This window comes from Balaenoptera borealis, assembly GCF_965194805.1.
Source record: "Balaenoptera borealis genome assembly, chromosome: 2".
Lineage (NCBI taxonomy): Eukaryota > Metazoa > Chordata > Mammalia > Artiodactyla > Balaenopteridae > Balaenoptera > Balaenoptera borealis.
Genome location: NC_138867.1, coordinates 135,553,485 through 135,578,157, shown reverse-complemented (window position 1 = coordinate 135,578,157; position 24,673 = coordinate 135,553,485). Strand labels below are relative to the sequence as shown.

General features: G+C 40.9%; 1 long non-coding RNA gene across 4 annotated transcripts in view; it reads right to left on the bottom strand.

The window, feature by feature from the left end:
• LOC309622884 overlaps positions 1 to 24,673 on the bottom strand; it is a 745,101-nt gene that overhangs the window by 417,918 nt on the left and 302,510 nt on the right. For 3 of the 4 annotated variants that reach the window (XR_014241176.1, XR_014241177.1, XR_014241178.1), the window contains one exon: positions 6,200 to 6,240. This is a non-coding gene — a long non-coding RNA (uncharacterized lncRNA). Of the gene's footprint in view, positions 1 to 6,199; positions 6,241 to 8,389; positions 19,592 to 24,673 lie in introns of those variants that run through there. The other variant, XR_014241187.1, reaches the window with a different exon arrangement.

Genomic DNA, 24,673 nt, shown 5'->3' with positions numbered 1-24,673 from the left:
CTAAACACCCAGAACCACAAACACACAGCAGAGAAAGAAGCAAGGAACCTTACACCCCTGAAATTAACCAACCCTGGAACTGTCCTACCTCTGAAATTCTTGTTATGTGAGCAATTATAAAATAAACATGTGTTCTATAAGCTGATTTTAGTTGGGTCTTTGAGACAGTTATAAAACACTGTGAGATATGTACAGTTATCACTACACAAACACAGCTACTTCCAGAGGAAAGAAAAAGATAATCTCTTTCTGAGAATTTCTCTTAAAATAGAAGAAAATTGACGCAGACGCCTAACCTCTCTCCTTCCTCCCCCCAGCATCCTCTCAATTCTAATTGGCCAGTATCAGGTCATATGCCCACTGTTGAACCAATCACAGACTAGAGAAATTGGACTGGTAAACTCAATCAGGCCCACCCCTGGGATCTGGAATTGGGGTCAGCTGTGTCTGAAGTAACTGGCCACACTGGGGAGGGATGACTGCCTGAATAAAATTGAGTTCTGTCAGGAGGAAGGGGTTGGATATTAGATATTGATCTGCTGTATCCTGCTTATTATCATATGCACAATGTGTACTGGACTTAGGACTCCCCAGTAACAGGAAATGTTTAGCACAGCTCTACTTCAATAATCAAATCAGAGTCTGCATCCTTCTTGAGGGCCCTATTTTTGGAATCTCAAAATCTCTTAAATCTAAGCCAAGTCATCAGATCTCTAACAACTCTGCTAGGGCTCAGGTCCAAATGCAGAATTTGCTAACAGAGATTTTATCTAAAGTAAGGTTGAAGTAGGTTCTCCCTACCTCCCAATAGTTTTGCAGAACTGTAGACACCATTCTTAAGCATACTGGTATATTCAGGAGTACTAACTTGCTTCCAGGCACTTTTCTAATACTCTAATTTCCGATCAAACTTTTCTGAACCTAAGTCCTCAGACTTCCTGGAGCCTAGAAAACCATTCCCCAAATTGGAAAGAGCTTCTCTCCTTCAGGGCAGTATGGTGTAGTGGTTAACAATGGGTTCAGATCCCTCTACTACCACTAACTAGGTGGTCCTTGGGCAAGTTGCTAAACCTCTCAATGCCTTAATTTTCTCAACCATAAAATGTGAATGATAATCATAGTTCCTAACTCATAGGGTTGTAGAAAGCATCAAGTTAGTCAGTGCATGGAAATGCTAAGCACAGTATCTGGAAAATAAAATGTTAACTTAATAAGTATTAGCTGTTCCTTGTGTTTCTCTCTCCATCTCCATCTTTCTTCCCTCTCTTACTGCATCAACACAGAGCTGTGTAATCACAATCAGAGTTAATTGATGAGCCTTTCTGGTTGGGTGTTGTCAGTCAATCAAATAGCTTGAATTTTTTTCCCATTTGGTTAGACAAATTCACCATTTGGTATAATAGTTAACTTGGCCAAGGAAATGAAAAAAAAAAACCAACTATTTATACAGTAATTTTCTTTATTCTGAGCTTTCTCAGAGGTCATAGGACTTAGCCTTTCTGGACCAGGCCTCTGGAGTCGAGGTTGGCTTCATCTTCTTTAGGCTGCATTCCTGGCTTTGAGCCAGTTCCTCTCCACAGCCTCAGAAAGCCTAAGCTCCGAGAGTGCCTTGGGGACTCAACTTCATTGACTCGCAAAATCAAAATATACAGATGCCCCTTTTAAACCATGATCTATAACTGGGAGAATATTGCCTCTCCACTGCATTAAGGCCCTCCCTATTACCTTATGGAATTACCCACAGTGGCAGAAATCCATTCACCTGATCCACTGACACCCTGGGGGCAGCTCAGATAGCATAAAGCCAATTGATAGATGTACATTTGATATATATTTTATGCCCAGAATTTATGTCTTCTGCATGTTTCATTTGCTATTCTGACTCACTTTATGCCACAGGAGAGCTGGAGAAATTTTGAGAGGGACCAAGAAAGAAATGGCATGGAAGAAGGGTGGAAATCAAAACAGCAATTTTTCTTTTTGATCTAGGACCTTACACCTGGGCATCCTCATAGCTCTAAAGCAAAGTATTCCCTCCCTTCCTCCTCCCAGGAAGGGATTTTGAGAAGGAAAGGAGCTAAAGCTGGTAGAAGAGGAGAATCCTGCAAACTAGCAGCTGAGCCAGATCCCCACTACAAAGTGTGTGTGGTGGGGAAAGTGGGTGGTGGTGATAAAGACATAAGCAGTAATAGAACTAAAGTTATGCATTTTAATCTACACTATTATCAAAACTCCACCATGTAGTTCAGCTCACTTCACTCTCAAGATAGTCAAGACTGGTATTTTCAGCTCCATGTTACTGATGTTCCAGAGAGGAGAATGGCTTAACGGCAAAGCTAGGATTCAAATCCAGCCTTCTATCTCTCTAGTGGGTGTACAAATGGTGATGTGTAAAATTTTAGAAGGCTTCTTCATAAGCTCCTGTATATCAGGAGAGAATTCATCGTGCACATTATTCAAAGCCCTACCATGTGTCCTGTATTTTCCAAACATTTAATTTAAAAAAAGAATTTATACCAATTTATAACAGCTTACACACAGAGAGAGAGAGAGAGACAGTCAATCCTCACAGTAACCCTGTGAAAGTAAGGCAAGGGAGTTTGACTCCAGGAACTGTGCTCTTAAGCATTCTGCCATACTGTTTCTCTACTATCTCATGCATGGAGAAACCGAAGTCTACATCTAAAAGATAAAGTTGGCAATAAGATCAGGTCTCCTATTGGCTCAATATCTGACATATTAAGGATGGGGTCCAGGGAAAGACAAAAATCAACTGGTCCAGTCCCCTTGATTAATTTCTTCTGCTCCATTGGGATTGATTACCCAGGGTGGCGACTGTTCACTTCACCAAGTAATTATTGACCACAAAGCTCTATGCCGCCCCGGTCCCTGCTAATTCAGTGTAAACAAGACAGACATGGTCCTCATCCTCACAGAGCTTACAGCCTGAAGAGTAAAACAGATGCTAAACCAGTAACAAGAGTCAAAGCAATGAAGCAGCCAGCCTTTTTCATAGATTCTCCACTGGAAAAGACTGAAGAAGTCATGTAGTCTGACCCATTCAATGCAGAAATCTCCTCTACAGATGGTCATGCAGCCTCTGCTAGAATTCTCAAGTCCAGAAAGCTCCCTCTTCCAACAGCAGTGCATTCTAAGTTAATCATAAAGCTTTTCCATATACTGAGTCTATCTTCTGCCCTGTAATATCTGCCGTTGTTCCATATACGTCTTCTGCAGCCCACAGAACAGGATCTAACCGTTTTCGGCACAGAAGTCCTTCAACATGTTTGAGGACGATTATCAAGTGGGCTGCAAGTTTTCTCTTTTTGAGACTAAACTGCTCCCTCTTCTCTTCAAACATGACGCTTAGCCCAGGGCTTCCCAAATTCTTCCCTACTAGGTAGCATGCTGGGTGCTCTCAAGCTTACCAGTGACTAAGGTTAGAAAACTGGAATGAATACTCTAAATGTAACCTGACCAATAGGGTGAAGTAAAACTATGATCTACCTTGGACAGGATCTTGTCTGCCTATCAATTCCTGCATTCACTGTTTTAATACTGATCACACAAATTGCCACACATTGTACTCAGATAAATGCCCACATTTTCAGAGGAAAAGTTATCAGAATCAGATCTCCCCCAAACCTCTACTTGGGCAACTGATTTTTTTTTTTTTTTTAATCTACATGCAGGGCTTTACATTTGCCCCTGTTAAACTGAATTTAGTTTCTTGGTGAAACTCAGATGACAGTGGCATCTTTGTTGAATAACCCTGTCTTAGCTTCATAAAAATGATTTTCCTAAGAAATCTATCAGGACTAAGCACTTGACGAGTTGAGCAGTCTTGCTAAAGACTTCAGAGTTATGGAGAAGGATTCCATGATATGTGAAAAATCTCTTCTCTGAAGCTCCTTACTCCCTTCACCACCAGCTCTAGGGCCTGTGTCTCACAGATCCCAGCCTTTCTAACTCCTGTCTACCTGCCCCTTCTCCACCATCCCAAATCCCTCTCTCCTCTATTATGAAAACAATTCAGTTCACCTCCAGCTCCAACCAATGAATTTGTTATCTCAACATACACAGAAAATTAAATTTAAAATTTCCTTTTATGTAACAGGCCTACTCTCCCTTAAAAGCAAATGCATGCAGATAGACGGTAATCATTATTCAGAAAATACTTATTGAGGGCTTCCCTGGTGGTGCAGTGGTTAAGAATCCGCCTGCCAATGCAGGGGACACGGGTCCGAGCCCTGGTCCGGGAAGATCCCACATGCCACGGAACAACTAAGCCCGTGCGCCACAACTACTGAAGCCCAAACACCCAGAGCCTATGCTCCGCAACAAGAGAAGCCACTGCAATGAGAAGCCCACGCACTGCAACAAAGAGTAGCCCCTGCTCACCACAACTAGAGAAAGCCCCAGAGCATCAGCGAACACCCAACACAGCCAAAAGTAAATAAAGAAATAAATAAAAGAAAATACTTATTGAACTCATATTATGGGCCAGGCACCAAGCTCCTTGAAGGATGCAGTGATGTGTAATATCAGACATGATCCCTGACTTCATGGCACTTATCTAGCAGAGAAGAAGATGGCCATCAACTACACACACAGTCAGTGTAAATTATAGGCCTAACAAAGCACTGGGAAGAAAAGACAACTCCATGTAACTGGAGGATATGGTGTAGTCAGGGGGTCAGGAAGGGGTTCTCTTAAGAAGTGGTAAATAAGCTGAGAAGCAAGGAGGAGGGGTTAACAAGCATATTCATTGTTGCTTTACTACGTTGAAAAATGGAAACGACATCAATGTCTATATAAAGGAACAATTTGTGGCATTAATTTGTGGCATATCCACATAATAGACTATTAGAAACCATTAAGAATTCAATTTTTGATAACTAAAAGAAAAAAAACATGCAAACCAACCTAAGTTTAAAAATATTAATGTAAAAAACCCTAAATAAAATCTTAACAATGAGAATCCAGCAGTACATTATGCAAATTGATTCATTCCAGGAATTCAAAAGTATTTCAATCTTAGAAAATCCATTAATGAAATTCATCATATAAATAGGTCAAAGGAGAAAATACGATTACCAAGAAAACTGTCAAAAGCATTTAATAAAATTCAACTCCATCTCTTGCTTAAAAAAACTTACTTTTTGAAAAAGGACATACATATCCCTCAAAATTAAGAATTATGCTAACTGTTGAAACACTAGAAGCATCCTCACTGACGTCAGTAATGTGACATGAGGGTGTTCTTTTACATTTGTTATTTAATACTGTTCTAAAAGTGCCAGCTAGTGCATGTAAAGATCAACAAAATAAGTGATACAATGAATGCACAGTCATCACTATTTGCATATGATTATACACTTGGAAAACACAAAAGAACAAAAAAAAGAAACGAAAAAGCATTACTAAAATGGCCATTTATAAAAGAAACACACAAAAATCAGTACTATTCTTATAAACTAACAGTAACTACTTACAGATTATAGAAGGAAAAAGTCCCATTCACACAAGTAAAAAAAAATTAAGCTTAAAACTTGAAATAAATATAGCAAAAGTTTAGTGTAACATGTATAAAAAAATAAAATTACTGAGAGGTACAAACAGACAAATAAGAGACAAAACTTGCTCCTGGATAAGAAGATTCAGTATTATAAAAATACCCATTTTCCCCAATAAATCTAAAATTAATCAATGCAATCCCAATAAAATTTGACAAATAATTATAAAAGTCACTTTGGGGGGACTATTCACAAACAAGTGAAAACAGCCCAGAAAAATCTGGGAAAAAAATTAATGAGGAATGATTTGCCTTATCCTATATATTATAAAGCTACAGTAACTTGAAATTATTTTTTCCTAAAATAAAAAAATAGAGGAAGGAAATAAATAGCAAAATCTAATGCTTTAGAAAAGAGAAAAAGGTAAAACCAATAAACAAATCCAAAAGCTGGTCTTTCAAGAAATGAACAAAATAGACAAAACCACTAGCTCACCTAATCAAGAAAAAAAAAAAAAAAAAAGAAGGCGGCGGGGGGGCGGGGGGGAAACACAAATATCCAAAATAAGAAACAGTAACGGTAAACAGAAAACTGAAATACATGATTAGAAAATCATTGTATAATTCTGTGCAGTAAATTTGAAAACCTAAATAAATGAATAATTTTAACAAAATACAACTCACCAAACTGATTCCAGTAGACAAAGTTTGAATACACCAATTTCCTAGGAGAGAAAAAGGAAGTTATCAAAGACCTACCACAAAACAAAACAAACAAAGCAGCAGGCCTAAATGATTTCGTACAGAAACTGGACCTTCAAAGAAGATATAATCCCAATGCTACTTAACCTGTCCCAGAGAATAGAAAAAGAAGGAAACCTTCCCAATTCTTTTTATAAGGCAAGTGTAACATTGATACCTAAACCTGGTAAAGATTGCACCAAAAAACTACAGACCAATCTCCCTTGTAAACATAGAAGCAAAAATAAACTGAATATTAGCAAACACAACCAAATAGCCAATTAGAATAATGTTCCAGCCATGCAAGGAGAGTTCAACCTGAGGAGACTTCTTAATTCACCATGCTAATAAATCAAAGGGGGGAAATCATACAAACCATGTACACTGAGAAGGCATCTGACAAAATTCAAATTTTTGTTAAATTTACAATATTGTGAATTAAAAAAAGAAAATTTAGTAGCGGAACCAATGGAAACATTGGCATTCCTGGTTGCTTGAGGACAAAGCACACTCACTCAGGCAAAGAGACAAAAGTAGCTGTGGCAGTCAATGTACTGTATGCAGGCGACTCCCAGGTGGGCTTAGGGGATCGAGAACAGACTGTGATAGTAAAGTATCACCCCCACAGACTACTACATTGCAAAATGCAAAGGAAAAGGAAAAACAGACTTTTACAATGGAGAAATCTAGCTAGGTATTTTTACATGCATGATCTAAGTTAATCCCCCTCACCGCCACCCAAGAAATAGGTAGAATCATCTCTATTTCATAGACAAAAATTTGAGGAGCAGAGATGCTTAGTAGTGTACTCAGGTATGAGGTTGGGTTTCTAAAACTGTCTTAGTTTTAGATCTAGTCCACTCTATTCCCTGTACCCTCTAATTTTCTCATCAGGGATCTTCACTGGCCAAACCCAAATAAGCCAGAGGGCCGGGAAATGAGTGGTGGTGGTGATTCATATCTGTCAGCCTCCTAGGCACAGATCAGGGTGAAACAGAATAAGGTATACATCTGGAGTGGCTAAATGCAAGATAACAGGCATATCTCACTTCTTAACACTAAGACAAGAATAGTAAGTTGTTCAAGGATTGAATAAGACATTGCATGCAAACATCTCAGCACCTTTTTGGCACTGACAGAACTCCCAACAAATATTAGCCATGTCATTAGCTTGTATTGGTTAAATGCTCTGAATCCTATAAACTTCATTTTTCGGTCAAAAGTTTGGCTTTCATACTTAAACTTTAAGAACAAAAAGCAGCAGAGAAAAGACACAGCCGGCTCCGTTCACCAGTTTTCTCTGGAAAACGGGGTAAATATTAGAAACAAACTAACGTCTGGGCAAAGGAGGGTGCCGATAAGATGAGCAACACTGATTTCGCCACAAAACAACAATTTAAATCCATTTTTATAAGTACTGCCAATGAAGAACATTCTTACTAAGGGAACATCTTTTTGAGCTGTGTCCTCATTCTGAGAATATATTCTTTGCACCATCTTGTAGTTAATAATTTTGGTCATAAACGACCACCTAAACATGTCAGGAATAATTTCAAATCTGTAACCCTTAAGGCTGAAAATATAGATGAATGTAATTAACCTACTTCCAAAATTAAAAAAAAAAAAAATGCTCTATTCTCTCCTGACTTGGGAACATATGGTGTCAGATTACATGGTTGGCACCTGGCTGACTGCTGGGTCCATGTGTCGCATTCTTACACAAACAGGCAGAGGTGGCACAAAGCCTGCCCAGAGGAGTCTCAGCCAAATCCAAAAGAGGTAGCTAGAGCCACAGGCTCGGCCAGAAACTACTATTAACAGCCTGGAGAGCTCTCAGCACCACCTCTGAGCTCAGTTTCCCCTCCTGCCCCACAACCTCCTCCATAAGCATCTTGAGAAGGCCCCATGAAGGTTGGTTTCTTCGCTGACACCCATCCGTCAACTCTCCTGGCTCTGTTTATTAGGGAGAAATCAAAATGGCCTCAACTCATCTTTGGGATTGGCTCTCTTAAGGCATTTTGAAGCAAATTAATCCAACCAAATGCTTTCCAACCCAATTAAAGTTGTGTTTGTCATCCTCCCCACCCCAGCTCCCAAATCCTGGTATGTTTATACCTAGTACAGGACATTCACCTCCAACACAGTGCAAAGACGCAAACTGGAGAGTCAGCGGCACCTTGGCGTCCCTTTTCTGTTCTCTTCTTGAAAGAGTACCAGCTTGAACTAGTTTTGCCTCCTTAAATAGGTTGTTGATTAACTGAAACAGCACCAGCTTGAACTGGTTTTGCCTCCTTAAGTAGGCTGTTGATTGGTTGAAACAGCACCAGCTTAAACTGGTTTTGCCTCCTTAAATAGGTTGTTGATTAATTGAAACAGCACCAGCTTTAACTGGTTTTGCCTCCTTAAATAGGTTGTTGATTAATCAAATCTTGAGTTACTTTACAGACAGCACTATGCATGTGCAAGACAGGAACCCACAGCTCCAGGATGACCCTAGAACCAAGAATCTTCAGTCTATGGAACTCAAAGGATAGAAATGTTGCCACCAGAGCCCTTTACCAAGCAAGCAGTCCTTCAATAAGGAAAATCTGGCTTCCAGCAGCACAAGTAGCTTATATGGACTAATTCAAGACTAGCCAATTAGCTAGTCCCCTAACCCTTTAAATTTCATCTCAACCCTGGATCGGGGAGACAAATTTGAGAGCCTTGCCTCATGTCCCCTTGCCTGTCGACTTCACAGTAAAGTGAAGACTTCACAGCTTTTTCTTTTCTCATAAGCCACTGCCATATTATTGGCTTCTATGCTCCTAGGGCAGCAAGCCCTAACTCAGTAACACTCACCCCTGTCATATTGGAGGCCCCATCTCTGTCTCTGAAAATCAACTCAAAATGCACCATGAAGCTGAATATGCCCCTCCACAGCCCAGTCCCCGAAATTTCCAATTGCAATACTGAATGTCTCCAAATTATATTATTCCTTCCTTCTTGTGATTATGCTATCCCTCTGTTTTGCTTCATTTTCTGAAATGTGCCTACCCATTTCAAGTTGAATCATGAGTCAAGTGTATTTATCCCATGTCTGCTGAGGGAATTAAGAAACCCCAAGGAACTGGGTGGAGATGGTACAGTTAGAATGAGAAGCAGCCTAGGGAAAGAGACCAAGAGTGGCAGATGTGTAGCTGTTTTGGCTCACCTGGGACATCCCTTCACAATAAGCTGGGGTGTGCAAGACATTAGTGACAAGGAGGACAGGTCACTGAAGGGGTTAAAAAATGGGTCTTTTTCAATCAACTAGAAGGATCCCTAAGACCAAAAGAGAAAAAACCAGCTACATCCACTAGTAAGAAATGTACCCTTCCTACTCCCTTTCAATATATACTATCTGGCCAGAAGAAGACGGTGTATGGAGGACTGTTCTCTTCTTTCCATGCCCATCTTGGTGGTTATTGTAGACATCTGCTGTTTCTGCCCGCCGAGAGTCTGTTTCCTGTTTCTTCCGTTAATAACACTCCCGTTTCCTTAATAGAAGACTTCTTCCTTACCCTAAACGATTGTGATGGGGGTGCCAATCCTAATACCTGGCCCCCACCCCCATTACCACTGGCCACAGGGATAGGCATTTGACCCAAGTAGGTGAGATGGTTTTTCATTTTTTTGGCATAAGTGAATTAATCCCAAGAAGTGGGCATGTAACCGAAGCCAGGTCAATGAACACATTCTCTGATATTTACACAAACATGGAGTCTAGGGGAGAAAGCATTCTTTTTTTTCTGGAGTCACCAAGCTGGGACTATGTAAAATCGGAGCTGCCTGTGCCACGTCCTCCACTATGTGGAGGAAGCCACTGCACAGTCTGTAATGAGGAGCTCACACAGACAGACTGGATATGGAGGAGAGACAGAGGGATGGAGCACAGGGGAAATGAGTTGGGTAAGAGATAAAGAAAGATGGGAGAGAGGTTGGGGGGGAATGGTAAGGGAAGAGAGATGGAAGAATAAAGATGGGGGAGAGAGAGATAGAAGCAAGACAGAAAATCGGAGACAGAAAGATGGGGCAGAAGTGAGTACAAATGGGGTGAGAGAAAGGTGAAGAGAGAAAATGGAGAGAGATGGGAGAGAAAAATGGGGGAGAGAGAGATGAGATATAGAGTGATGAGGGGAGAAAGATGGGGAGAGAGGTGGAGGAGAGAGAAAAATGAGGGAGACAGGGAAGTAAAAATGGGGATGAGACAGAAAGATACAGGGAGAGCCAGGTGGGAAGAGAGATGGGAAGGGGTGAGGGAGAAACGAGAGACAAAGGAGAGAAAACAGAAACCCGATGGCTTTTCTGAGGTCCTGCTTTCAGGCCGCCCTTGAGGCCACTGGCATCCTTGTGTACACTAGTTTATAACCAGATTTGAGTTGGTCCTATCACTTGCAACCAAGAGTGGTAACCACTCTAAAACCCTTTATCAAATCCAAACCTATTGCAGGCTTGGCTCTCAACGGCTTTGTTCTAGAACCCAAAGATGAACTGGAGGTTTCACCGATCGCCTCAAAGCATAATCACTCTTAGAATCTTCCCGTACTTCAAATAAGTGGAGAAAATATAATTTCCTTTCCTCTGCCTGCAAAAAGCATGTAAAGATCTTCATTTCTTCCTACTTCCCAATTGGTATCTGGCTATCAGAAACCAATCCTCTGCCAAAAATACAAAAGAAACTACTTGGACGTTAAAAGCAACATTTAGGAGAAAATAATGTTGTACATCATACCAAAATTTAATATGACTTTATGCAAAATAGTAATGTGTCTGGTAATGCAAAGATTCTTCTAAAGTAGGTTAACAATCCAATATTATCCTCCTTTAAAGAAAAAAAAGACCTAAAGTAGCTGAATCTTGTACCCATTGATGGAGCTGATTTACATAGATAGCATTTAACATTCCATCATCATTATCCTATCAGTCTCCTGTCTAACATGCAAGCCTGAAGACATTCAGTGTGCTTAGAGGTTAAAAAAAAAAAACAAAAAAACCGTATACCCACCAGCCAAAATGGTGGTAAATGAAAAAAAAAAAAAAAAAGAGAGAGAAAAGAGAAAAGAGGAAAAAAAATTTTTAGGCAGACAGATGAATAACAACTGGGATGAGAAAGACTGTCTCCCCCCTCCCTTCTGTACCAATATAGTAACCTAAAAGATTGAATAAAAGAAAACTAAATATTTAAGAATAAAATGTGATTATCAAATGGGGATAAGGGGAAAAAGGGAAGCATTATGATAATAGTTGAGTCTGCCTCTGCTAGAGGAAGCAGCTTTGAGTGAGCCCGCCTTGACTTAAATGGAAAGCAAATGTAAATGAATCACAGTTCTTTGAGTCCTTTAGACTCAACCGTGAGAATATTTTCAGATTTTTTTCTTTTAAAATGTTAAGTGAATTTAATTCTGATGAGAAGAACCAGAGACAGTGCTCTGGGGAGACCTGCATGTCTGTCTGTGCACAGTGTGGAGAGGGGAAGCAGAGGGTCACATGTGCATACATCCTCCTCATGAGAGCTCCTTCTTGGCCATGTACTTGGCTGTGACCTTGCAAATCCTATGGCCTCTTTAGTGCCTCTGTCAGCATATCAGGAAGGCCAGAAGGATCAGAGGCAGAATGGAGTCTGGGGGGTTGTAAAGCCATTGACTTCCATCACCCTAACCACTAGTTCTAGTAGTTCTTAGCTATATCTCCTCTAGTTTCTTACCCTGAACGCCTAAGCTGAGACCCAGCCTTCTAGCAGTTGCTCCAAATACAGGTGCCCATACCCATGCCCCTGGGCAGTCATCACTCACGTAACATGTCCAAGTACACATCAGAATCCTTTCTAACACAGTATGCCAGACAGTCACTGCTATTAAACAGGACGATGCCCTTAATATAAAGTGCCACCTCTAGAGATTTTCCTCAGCTTTACATCCAGACTCTGTGTCCTCTAGCAACTATACACTCATGATGCTGAAATTTATTTACAAGGCAAAGGGACAGAAGTCAATTAAGTAGAGTGTGACACCAAGAGAAATATGCAGAAATCCCCCCATTTTTAAAATAACCTTGCGTCATGTCTCTTTTTCTCCTACCCCACAGTGTGACAAGACTAAACCAGACAAACTAGTTTCTCCCAGCCAGCAGTCTAGTCTACAAAAGAACAAAGATAAAATAAAGTGACAGCTTTTGAATATTAATAGGGCATATCAGCAAGGGTGAGCAGCAAACAGTGGAAGTCATCCACAACTTCTAAAAGCAGTTCCTAAAAGCCCAAATTCATCTTATCACTCCCCACTTAAGAATTCCACTAAGAAAATGAACCTTTATTTCAAAAATAAACTTCTGAGATGACTAGAGATAAAAGCAGAGAAAGATATACTGAAGCGCCACAGGACCAGCCCTCACTCATCTTCTCCCCGCCGGGACCCATCGTGATGCTAAGCATATTTTAGATGCCCAATAAATGTTTGTGGCACGAATGATGTGAAAAGAAAAGGAATGTTTTAAAATCAACTTCAGAACAGGAATGGGCTTTGAAAACAGGCTGGCCCCAGACAGGATCACAGAAATAGAAAATAGAGTTTGAGGTCACTGAGATCTACTCCAGACATTACCTATAGAATCTTTGGAGAGTTTTCCTTTCTAAAGAAAAGTAGGGGCACCACATTTCTATCTTTCTTTCTTATTCACTCACCCACCCACTCACATATTCAATCATTCATTCAATAAATGTTATTGAGTGCCTACTATGTGCCAGGCACTGTGCAAGGCTCTCAGACTCTAGTGATAAAGACAAGTAAGGGCCCAGCTCTCAGGAAACTTATATTTGCTTTGTTCCTTCTCCTTGCCCTAAACCTAAGCCTGGGCCAAACCATTACATGCTTAAGCCATTTCAACAGCCTGAGTTGCTTCCCTAACACAGGTGTTCTCCACCCCTAATTCATCTTTCCCATCCACTCTGCATTAATTTTTCTAAAAGATGATTGTCATCATAATGTTCACCTGCTCAAAAATCTCCAGTGGCTCTCTATCATCTATAATTCACTTCAGGACCCAGTTATCAACGAGGTACTCTATATTAGGCATGGGGCTAAGATTAAGTCTACACTCCTCAACACACACTGAGGGCTGTATTGGTTATTTATTGCTATATAGCAAGTCACCCTGAAACTTGGCAGCTTAAAACAACAAAGGAGTATTATCTTCCAGTTTCTGTGGGTCAGGAATCCAGGAGAAGCTTAGCAGTTAAACTAAGATTGTATTCAAGTTGTCAGCCAGGGCTACAGTCATCTGAAGGCCTGACCAAGGCTGGAGGATATACTTCCAACAAAGCTCACTCACGTGACTGTTGGTGGGAGGCATAATGGCTAAGATCTTGGATGTTGAGCTGCCTGGGTTCAAATCTCACCTCTACTTTTGGCAAGTTACTTCAGCTCTGCCTACCTTGATTTCCTCACCTATAAAATAATCTATAAGCTTGTTGTGAGAATTAGATGGATCAACATGTATAAATTACTAAGATAAATGCTTGGCATGTAATAAGTTCTATTATAGTATTGGTTAAGTAATATAGATATTGTTCTTCTACATTCAGTTTAAGTTCTATACTCCCATACTATAGCCCATGGTGAAGTCCTTCACTAAACTCCTAACGCTGTAATTGTGACCCATTTTAACCCCGGTCAGATCTACAAATTATCACTTAATTACCTCACCTGCAGATGTCTCATCTTATTTCCCAGTTGTTGTTTCCTGATAGTCTTTAAATTCCATACTTCCTTAGAGTGCCCAGGAAAGAGTAAGCATTCAATTCAAAAAGAAGAAAGGGAGTAATTAATTCACTTTAGCCCCTAGAAAAAATATTCATGCTGCTAGTCTAGTCTCCCCAAACACCAAGAAACCACACTCTCTTTATTTCCATGTGACCCTCTGCTATCATAGAGTTGACCCAAATTAGGCTTTCCCACAAGATCAGCCATATATTGGCCACCTTTCTCACCAAGGGGAACTTATGAAAACACCCAAGATGATGGGGTGGGAATCCCCTTAGACCTGGAGGTACGGGAAGACAGGTGTGAGCCTCGGAAAGGAGGCCCCAGGTACTGCTATAAATGTCAGTGAAGCAAACTCAATACATACTGTGGGGTCATTAAATCCTCAAGAGCCTAATATTTCAAAATCATCACCAACAAATGCTCCTTCTCCATCCCTGACTCAAACACTGTGGAATTTTAGGACTCCCCACCTACACTTTTTCTTAAGATGGTGGTATTTCCTCCCCAAGAATTCACAGCTTCTGGTCAGAGCCAAAACCTGTGCTGGGCCATTTCTCATACTTAGAACCTGCTGGTATGTCCAGGTGATCATACAGGCAATGGCAATTAATAGTTACAGGAGGCTTTGGGGGAAATGTTCCCCACCATCACAGACAGAAGGTTCTAGTGGTCCTGATTTGGCCACTAAGACACTACATTCATTCATAGAGTCATTCATTTGTCATTAATTTACTCCTTTTTCAACTAATCTTTGTTAAGCATTTACAAGGTACACTGAGTGATACCAAGAAGTAGGATATAAGTGTCTGGGCTTCAAGTAAGTTACCTGGAACAAGTCACCCTCTCTGGCATCAATTTCTTAGTCTATAAAATGAGGAGGTTGGACAAAGTCTCTAGGGCTCTTTTCATTTAAAAAAACAAAAGAAATGCTATTTTTTTGATTCTAATGCCTGCTCTGCTTTGCCAGGCAGGGTTGCTATGAAGATGAAGTTAGAAAATGCACATGAAAGTGCTTTGAAAACTATAAGGCACAGCTCAAAATGTGAGGCATTATCCTCATTGTTGTTGCCATAGCCCCAAAAATCCCTAGAGAAAACTTTTCAAAGACCTGCTTGATAACATCCCTTCGGGATCCTAAATAAGAAAAGCTCTCCCTCAAGTCTCACTGGGATCTCTCCTGCTGCTGGGAAGTCCACAAGGTTGTTTCTGTACATTAGCAGCTTCTCGCAGCAAATGCCTTTCAGAGACTGCAATTGCCTACGGGGGAAGAAATTATTATGTGACCTAATCCTGAGGTCTACTCCAAGTCCTGACGGGAAAAGGCTGTGCTCAATTAGTGATGCCTGCTACGGACGGGCATGGGATGGAGAAGTGGTCACCAGCTGATTGACATTCCTAAACTAGGTCCTTTTGTAGCTAGGATGTACGAGCCTCAATTATGTGCCCAGCATTTTACTAAGGGTTTTGCAAGAATTATCTCATTTTTGGAGTAAATACTAATGTCAATCCCATTTTACAAATGAGGAAACTGAGACCCAGAAAGGCTGACTAAGACAACACTGCTGGTATGGGCCATAACATAGAAACGAAATTAGAAACTAAGGCTGAGCAATCCCAAGGCCAGTGTACTTTATTATGACATCACTCTGAACTTTAGCTAGGATCTTAAGACAGCATACAAATGGGTAAACCAAAGGACCCTACTTATGTTTTTCCTGAATAATAGATGAAATTGCTAATAACAGCTCAAGGTTGGGGGATTATTGGCAGTCTCTGGCTTAGCACAGGGATTGAACCAGTAAAGCAGCAGTCTATAAACTTTTTTTATTGCACACTCCATTAGTTAAAAAGTGTTTTCATCCAGTATATATATATATATATCTACTTATATATGCATGTATTTATTTTCAAATTGCATGCATATATCACAACACTAATGTATTAAATACATGTTAAAACACATCAAAAATAGAACATTTTAAAATGAGAAATCTGTATAAATACAAATTTTAATATTTTCTACCCAAATCCCAAAGGGATTATTGTGCCCAGTCTCTGGGGCACACACAGCCACTTTCTGTTACACAGAGCAAGAATGATATGTTTTCTTTATTTTGCCTCTGTCTGTTTCCTCTCTGGGCTCAATTTCAGGGCTGGCGCTGGGCACAAGGTCCAAGAACAGAACCACTCCCTCTCCCTACATTCTGTTAACTACCTCTGCTCCCCATCCCCACCCTTCACCTCCATACTCTTTCCCAGGCTCCCAGGCACCCAGGTATCTGCATGCTTTTCATATCCACTGCCCAAAGTCCCCCTTTTGAGTGTCTGTCCAGGGCTGGCATCTCCCGCTCTGAAGAATGCTCCCAGCCTATTCCTCAGCTACTCTGGAACCCGCCCACCATCAGGACTAACCACAGAGCACAGACTGCAAAAAAAACGACAGGAGAACTCCTGCTCCAACCCCTGCATATTTTGTAGACCAGCCCATCTCTTTACAGCCTGGTGACTTTGGGAAAAGATTTCCAGCCACTGGGCCCTTGACAGCCTTGGGTAGGCTTCCTTCTGGCAGGACAGATTCTTCTCTTGGTCAATCAGAAGCTGGAGAATCAGATTTCCCATTCGGTTCCCAGGGTGCTCTGGCCTGAGCTGACACACTGCTTCTTTAAACGTATTATGAAGATTATCAGCAATGTATCAAGGTGTCTTTGCAGAATGGTAAAAACTTCGGCTGCACTACTTATTGCCATAAACCACACTTCCAGGTTTTTATTTATATGCACATTAGTTCAATATGATTGGATCTGTAGGCAGCAGAGGGGATTGAGGTAATTTATATATATATCAATAAAGGTCTCCAGCCAGCCACTGGGTGCTCTAAGGGGAACAGTAGTTCCATTTAAAACATTACGAACTGGAGAAATTGAAAATAACTCTCTATTTAGAGACCAAGGATTAAGGCATTTTGCAGGGAAGGTCTCAGCCCAGCCAGGCTATGCTAAAAAGGCTGTTAAAATGTCATTTGGCTGATAGTTAAGCCACAGAATTTACCTTAACCCCTTCGTTTCAATTGGATTTTTTTTCTGTGAAGCATTGACCCTAAGAGGGGGACAGCACAGTGTGGTGGGAAAGGTGGCTGAGGGTGTGGGCGTATGTTGATTTTTGCCTCCTAATGACATTTCCACTTTCTACTGGTAGCATCAGCTCAGTGAGTTCTGCCACACCCATTGGGTGAGGTCTTCCTGAGACTTTTGGTCAAGGTTCCCTGTGGTCCCCGGCCAAAGAGGCTTCCTTGTCCAAGCTGAGCCAATCAGACTATCTCCCCCGCCACCAGATTTCAACTACTGATAAAGTGCCACAAGGAGGAGAAATGCTGGAAGCCGACTTTTCCTGGCAGTGAGGCCCTGAAGAGACTGCTAGCTGCTGCCATCTACTCCAGTGGAGCTGCACGCACTCCTGGGTCTTGTGCTTTCTCTTCCATTTCATGAACCATGAAATAGCCTTCCAACGAGTTTACATTAGCCAGAATTTCTATTGCTCACAACTAAGGAGCCTGTCTAAATGAGCCACTGGGGGCCAGGAGCCCAGCACTTGGTCTCATCATTAGCTTTGTGACCATGGACAAGTAACCTCCCTACTCTGGGTGTCAGTTTCCTCAACTGCAAAATGAAAGCACTGGAAGAAGCCAGTGGTTCTTAAAAATTAGGAAGTGTCAGAATCATCTGAGAATCTTATTGAAAATTTAGATTCTGGTTCCATCATTTTGGGGTGGGGCCCAGGCATGGGCTTTGTAACCAGCAGCGACGCTGTGCCTATCAAGCTTTAAGAGCTCATTTTCAAATTATGCTCTGCAGCGCCCTTGGTTCTGGGGAGGACCCACAGAGACAGTCTCTGAGTGAGAGAAAAGTTAACCAAGGCGGCCCTCTTGTTTCAATTAAGGTAGCTTTCCTTTTATATTTTAGATATTGAGATTCTACATTAAATTTCCTCTGTAAAAAGGGATCTATCACTGACAGAAGAGAAAATCAAAATCACTGGACTAAGATCACTCAATGATCTCCAAGGAAGCTTACTGCTCTGATTCCATGAGGCACCCCCTGCATGGATTCTAAAGGAAAGCAGGTGTCAAACCCCTTGGGGAACTGACCACTGCATTATTGTACTTGAATTTGAGCTGAGAGAAACAAAACCAAGACCTCAATCCCAAAATCATTTTCCTAGCAAACCCACAAGCAGGAGTTGATTACCCCACTGGTCATGATGCAACAGGAGAGGCCCTGAATGGCTTGCCGGGTGCGATGCAATTAGATAACACCGGAGCCCGGTGACGTCCGTCACATTGGAGGGCTCCTCCTACAGTGCCTCTTCCTGAGTGGTGTTTGAAACACCATAAACTAGAGCCAGAGGAGATCCATAAACAGCCCAGTTCTTAGTTTCTACTTTAGAGTCCCTATGTGGCTTCATTTATTTTCAAAAGAGCATGTGACACGTTCATTGGCACCTTCCCTGCCATAAAATACCTGTTGACATTTGTGGTTTGGGGCTGGATTGGATTAGTTGCTGTTTCGTTCCATTCACCTACTGCATGTTAACACCACGGGGAATACCACTCTACCCTGAGCCCCCTGCCACATCTTCTGTCCTCTACCCAGAACAACCCTTCAGTGCCGTCAGCTGAATGGGAAGATGAAAAAAGAGCTATCCTATCTTTTATCAGCTATGTGACCTTAGACAAGGCATGTAACCTCTGTCTCCACTTCTTGGAGGCAACCACGTGAGGTTGTTACAAGGATAATGATAAGGAAGAGGAGGTGAACGACAGTGGGTGAAATTTGTCCATCACTTATGATGAGGAGGACCCTGAGCTATACTGCTTTATCTGAATTGTCTCAGTCAGTCCTCTCACAAGTCTACAGAGTAGGTACGACTATCATTACCCCCATTTTTCAGACGGACGAATGGAGGCATGAAAAAGTTAAATAACTTTCCCAAGGTTACACATCCAATAAGTGATGGAGTAGCTTCAGCCTCAGGAATTCTGACCCCATAACTGTGTATTTCATTGTAGTGCTATGTTCACAGTGCTTCTCCACACCTGGTTGAAAAGTTTGGTGTGTCAGGTAGAGAGAGAGCTCCTAGAATATGTTGGAGGAATCAGATGGAGAGGGTGATTTGGGATAAAATAATGCAAAATAAAAACATGGTACAATGGAAAGAACACCAACCTAGGTTTGTCCTCACTAGCAGTGGGACAAGTGCCTCTTGTCCTCCCAGAAGCTCAGCCTTCTCATCAGCAAAACAGAGGAAAGCGTCCCTGCGTTGGAGAGAGCATGTAAAAATAGTGATGTGTGCATCACCACCTAGCAAGTATTCAGAAAATGCAAGTGATGTAATGTGTGTGGCAGCATGCCAAAAGGCTAGTTGAAAGCAAGATATTATTAGTCATATGAAGTATTATTACATATTAGAGTAACATGGAGCTCCTTCCAAGATTATCAGGTCAACTCAGAGTTTTCTTCTATAAGTTGAACTCACAGAGAGCATGAATCAAAAGTCCACAGAGCTCAAGCAAACAAGCAACAAACTTGTCTCCATCTCCCACCCATGGGTCAAAAGCCTTGAAATTCCTACAACAGGAAATCTCTATTATATGTCAAGGCATTACATTTGTAATACTTAATACAATTTAAGTATTAACTCATGGGGAAGCTAATCTCTTTTATACTTAGCATTCAGAAAGAATTTCTATCAGTATGTTTATGTATATACTTTTAGATATATTTCTATACATACACACGTACACTCACAAATATTTATTTTAAGGAGAACATATTATGCATGCTAAAATTGCAATATACTTTTTTCCTTAAAAATATGCCATAGACATCATTCTATGCCAATAAACACAAACACACATTGTCATTTTAATGCCTTCATAATACTCTTATGCAGATATACTATGACTGCCCAATTGGAAATTTAAATGTCTTCCAATTTTTGCTATTATAAACAGCACTGAGACAACTATCCCTGTACACACAACTTTGTGTGCTTATCCTTTAAGGTCTTAGGATAAATTCCTGGATATGGATTTACAAGGTCAAAGATACATGTATTTAAAACTTTGTTATAGGAGCTTCCCGGTTGGGAAATGTATCCAGATGCCGAGAGGGACGCAACTCAGTTCCACTGGAACAGAAGCTCCTCCTCTAAGGACCTTTCTGGACCCCGCCCTATGTAACTCTTCATCTGGCTATTCATCTGTATCCTTTATAATATCCTTTATAATAAGCTGGTAAACATGGGGCTGAGAAAAAGAATGTAAGTAAGATCTGCCACTGGTCAAGTACAGGGTTAGCATTAAAAACAAGTCTGTTGGACATCAAAGCACATGTCCTTTCTGCTCTTGCTGGGTTTCCTCATGACTTGTCGGTCTAAGATTCATGTCCTGGCACTTGGCATGTTGAGAACAAAACTGGAGAATGAGAAGACTGTGGCCAGTATGAACAAGTTAAAGACTGAGTGGTTATTAACTGACATGACTTCAGCAACATTGTTAGCAGTGATGAAGCCAGGTGACTAAATGTACCAAACAAGAAACTGCAAGAAGCTAGGTACAGGTTTGAACGCAGGAACATGGCTATGGGTTGCTGGGAACTTGAAAAAGCTTTGGAGGATGGATATCACACCTATAGAGAAGGGATGAAAAATTTAGACTTTCTTAGCATGAAGAAAACAGGACTGACTAGTAATTCAATAATGACTCTAAAATATGTGAAGATTTATTTTATCGGGCTGCAGCTGAATCCACGATGTGTACATGGCTTAATACGTTACTTTACACACAATTCTCAACATTTACCCTTGAGAGGGTTTTAATAAAGTATATTCACATCTAAATTTTTTTTAATTTTTAAAAATAAAAACTTTGCTATATATTTCCAAACTGTTTTTCTAAAGAAAGATAGTTCCTTAGGAACCTTAGATTCCTACTTACAAGTATGAGAGTAGAGAGACTTCTTATAACTAGTTGGTTGAACCGTATGAGATTGTCATATTTGTAGGTCAGAAGTGTTTGAATATTGGTAAATTCATACAGTTCAATCCAATAACCCACCCCTAACGTGAACCAGCTTTTGCCTTTCCATTTCAAACATTGTGTTGGCCATTCAGAAAAGGGCAATACACAGATTTGTATCATGTACCTTTTTAGAGAGGATGGGAGGATGAAATAAATGGAGACTGTTTTCACTGCCTCTCAGAAAATGAGCGAATTACTTGAAGAACTACTTTCCAATCTGGAAACAATCTGTTCTTGAATAAGGTAAGGCATTGATTCTGAGCCACTTGATGGCTCTTTGCTCCTCTACCACCCCTTTTTTGTCAGAGGATAGAACCGATAAGACTGAAAAGAAAGTGGTGTGCACTGTCACAAGTCCTTGAGACCATCTCTCTACAAGCTAAGTCTGAAAGAATGTCCCAGCTAAAGAGACATACAGTAACCCAGCCATTCCTGGACTGTGTTCCAGGGAGCACGAGTCCCGCAAATGCTCTGTGAAGAAAAAGTTTCATGGTCACATATGTTGGGAGAATAGGACATCTTATTTAGTTTAAAATTTTTAATTTATTAAAATTAAATTAAAAGTTTTAATTCTCCTGCCAAGCCACAGTGCACTGAAACTTTCAAGGCTCTGAGAAATCCTGCAGTAAAGAAACCTGCTCCTTTCATTGAACCCTGTATCTCTCACACTTGTTTGACCACAGATCCCTTTGATCACATAACATTTATTAGCATCCAGTGAAACAGACTTTCAAAAATGTCCAAAACTCTCATTTTATTAGAGAAGAACCCACATCATAAGGTTATACAGGATTAGAACTGTTAACTCAAGCCATTCAGCATGTATTTATTAAGTGTCTGCTGTGTGCCAAAATCTGTGCCAGGCGCTGGCATATAGTGAACAAAACCTAATCCTTGAGCCCAAAGACATTATAATCTAGTGGGAGGAAAAAACAAATCAACAGGCAATTTCAGCTTCTAATAATCTAGAACATGTGCCTATTGAATACTTAAAATGTGGCTTCTGAAACTGAGGAGCTGAATTTTTAATTTAATTTAATTTTAATAAACAAATTTAAAAACTAAAGCAGTGTAAAATATTTTTCTATTCATTACAGCTTTATTGTTTTGGCAGGACTATATTTTACTTTAACTGTTGAAAATTTAGCATCTATATTGAGTTGAGCTGTAAGTGTAAAATGCACACAAGATTTCAACAACGGTTCCAAAACATGTAAACTGTCTCATTAATAATTTTGTATTGATCACATATTGAAATATTAATATTTGGGGCTAAATATGAAAAATTATTAAAAATTAATTTCACCTGTGCCTTATTTACTTTTTTAACATGGCTGGTAAAAAATTTTAAATTACATATGCGGTTCATTATATTCCTTTTGGACAGAGCTGATCTAAAAGATTTAGTGTGCTCAGAAAGCAGGGATGCCTAACCAAGATCTGGGGAAAGCTTCCTAAGAGATAACTTTTAAGGTGAAACCTGAAGGAAGATAAGGAATGAGCCAAAAAAAGAGAGGAAGGAAGAGTATTGCTGACAGAGGAAATGGCTGTGCAAAGGCCCAGAGGCCACCTGGATCCAGAGCAATATCATTTCCAGTGATACTTCAAATACTTCACAGATCACTATCATTTCCAGTGATACTTCAAATACTTCACAGATCACTGCTTCTAAAACCACTAGAGGCTTTTTCTTTGGAGTGAAATATCTCTGAAACCACCCACAGATAGTAGGGGCTTGGAAAAGAGTACTATGTTCACATTTCACGTATCTTAAAGCTAAATATAGATTCCACTCTTGCATAGGCTCCTGACTCATTCAAAATGTGCAACAATTTTTTAAGTGTTCAAAGGAATCTTCTTTATAGGAGACAACTCCCACCAAAGCAAACATTTGTATTATTCCCAATAAGTGTAATTACAATAGACTGTCATTGAGACAAGTAGATGGCCTGGAGCAAGGGCAGGGAGGGAGCTCAGCAGCAAAGGATGAGTGCCGAGGGGGATGCTAGGAGGCCATCTAGCACAGTGGTGAGAGCTCAGGCCCTGACAGCTCCACCACTTATCAGCTGTGTGACACCAGAAAATCTCGTAACCACTCTGAGTCACAGTGTCCTCGCTGGTAAATGAGAAAAGGAGTAGCGCCTATGATGGAATGGCCCAACTGCAGCACGACTGACACTCAGGCCAGATAATTCTCTGTTGGGAGGGCCTGCTTTGTGTACTGAAGGGTGCTGAGCAGCATTCCTGGTCTTTACTGACCAGATGCCATTAGCACCCCTCACCCCAGCTGTGACAACTACGAATGTCTCCAGACATCGCCAAATATCTCCCGGGGTGCAAAATCACTGCCTGCTGAGAACCACTGATCTACTGAATGAGTCGTGAGGATTAAACAGAATCCAGCATGAGAAGTGGGGGCACAGTGCTCAATAAAGGTTTGCTAAATAAATGCCTAAGACAAAGGGAGGAAAAGCTCTTACAGGGATGACAGTGGCACTGAGCAGATCTGCCATTTTGTAAATTTAACCAGCCATCACTTTAGGCCAGGAATTTCCAGCTATTCCTTCTCCTCCTCCCCCTCACCCCAAGAAGCTAGGCCCCGGGTCTCCCGAGTACTGTGGGCAGAAAGGCCCTGCAAATGGGACATGACTGCCTCAATGGATTTAATGGTGCTTTTTAAATGTGGATAATTATGGGGCCTCTTCTAAGCAAGTGCACCAGTGGCAGGAGGCTGCAGGCTCTGGGGCACCATGGGCCCACATAGCTCAGCTCCGTCAAGCTGATGGTAATGTTATTAAATGTGCTCTCTCCTTTTATTAGGCATCTTAATAACCTCTAAGTTGTACCCAGGAGAGTTGGTGCAGAAAAGGAATTCTGGCCAACCTAATTTGTATTTGAAAATACCCCATAGGCCAACGGAACAAGATTCAGATGAATTTCACAGGCAGCTGAGGGCTACACAAGGCAAGTGTTTCCAAATTGTACTCCATTGTTGAATGCAAAGTGCCTGCCTCGCTGCCTTCCCCATCCCCGGTCCTTGCCCTCCTTTTCTGCCAATGCCCCTGCATCCCCACACATGCATATACAACTCACACTCCAGCCACTGGTTAACAAAATGATGTAATATGGGTGCTCCCTTGTCTACAGTGAAATGATGATAGGCGCGCATACTTATTGACCAATTATTACCCTGAGCCAGACCCCAGTGCATTCCTGAAAACAACCCAAAAGGTGAGTGCTATCATTATCCCCATCGTATAGCTGAGGAAACTGCAGTTTGAAAAGGTTACTATCTCGCCAGCAAGTATTATACAACTAGATAATTACAGAGCTGGACATAAACCTAATTCCATTTAACTCCCAAACTGCCGTTCTTTGCCACCGCCTAACATTTTTCAATCACAGAGTGGTGACAAGGAGTGAGTCTGTTTATTAGTTCACCAAGTTTGGGTGACTGGATACTCCAAACCTGTATGAAGTGCTGGGAAAAGACACTGCCCCACCCCTCAGAGATTTCGTAATGGAAATTATACACAATGCAAAGAACATTTTAAAGGA